We start from the raw sequence: 1,076 nt of genomic DNA, 5'->3' as shown, positions 1-1,076 counted from the left end.
TATAGGCATTGGTTTGAACTTTAAATGGTGGCTTATATGGTGGGTTTGGAGGATTATTAGGTACTGAGTTTCTCCATGAAAAGTTTGGTGGTTTCGCCATCCCGGGTTATAAGTATTGGAAAAGGGATCATTACCCAGTGTAGGGAAACTTTGAGCCATTTGCACCTGTTCCTAAATAAACTCAGGGTATTATGCAGCTGAAGGGCAGTTTGTCACATAGTGACTAGGGCTAGCATATAGGGCATAGGCTTCAGTCTGATTGGGGAAACTCATTGGGAAAGGGGACATAGAATGTTGTCCTATAGACATCAGATAGTCTAATTTTTTGGACAGCATGTGAACCTTAGCAGTCATCTCTACAGTTAGGTTGATCTCATAGAGACCACCCTTCTTTGGATGCCCTGTGTGTGGAATCGCAGTCCGAGAGGCCGAAGCATGATGTTGGGAATTCTCACTAAGGGTTTCAAAAAGATCCCATGCTTCCATCTCATTCTTGTGCATAAATGTTCCACCACAAGAGGAGTCTACCATCTGCCTATATCGGTCATGGAGGCCATCATAAAAGCACTGGACTAACTGTCATTTCGGGACAGCGTGGTGTGGGCACTTCCTAAGTAATTCCTTGAGTCTCTCCCACGCTTCATGAAATTGTTCGCCCTCTAATTGGGAGAAACTAGTAATGGCTCTTCTAAGGCTATTACTCCGGCCAATGGGGAAATTTTTTTTTTAAAATTCCTGCTGCATCCCCGCCCATGTAGAAATCCTAACCGAATCTAGAGAATGAAGCCAGTGTTTGGCTTTGTCCTTTAAGGAAAATGGGAATAAAAGCAACTTTAAGGCATCTGGAGAGAGATTTTGGATTTTGACTGTAGAGCATACCTCTAAGAACTCATCAAGATGCTTGTAAGGCTCCTCAGTAGCAAGTCCATAATAGGATGGTAACATCTATATGATGCTGGACTTTATCTCATATTGAGCGGCCTCAATGGCAGGCAACTGAATACAAGATGCAGGGGTATAGACAGTTGGAGTGAAGTGCTCACTCAACGGCCTTCCTGGCTGATTTCCATCACCCA

At 43.8% G+C, this 1,076-nt stretch overlaps 1 non-coding gene across 1 annotated transcript; it reads left to right on the top strand.

The window, feature by feature from the left end:
- Positions 1-589: 589 nt before the first annotated feature.
- Positions 590-696, top strand: LOC122638466. Its single transcript, XR_006329459.1, has one exon. It is a non-coding gene; the product is annotated as a small nucleolar RNA R71 (small nucleolar RNA).
- The last annotated feature ends 380 nt before the right edge of the window (positions 697-1,076 follow it).

This window comes from Telopea speciosissima, chromosome 8 (assembly GCF_018873765.1).
Source record: "Telopea speciosissima isolate NSW1024214 ecotype Mountain lineage chromosome 8, Tspe_v1, whole genome shotgun sequence".
In the NCBI taxonomy this organism is placed as follows: Eukaryota; Viridiplantae; Streptophyta; class Magnoliopsida; order Proteales; family Proteaceae; genus Telopea; species Telopea speciosissima.
This window is presented reverse-complemented; position numbering and strand designations above follow the sequence as displayed.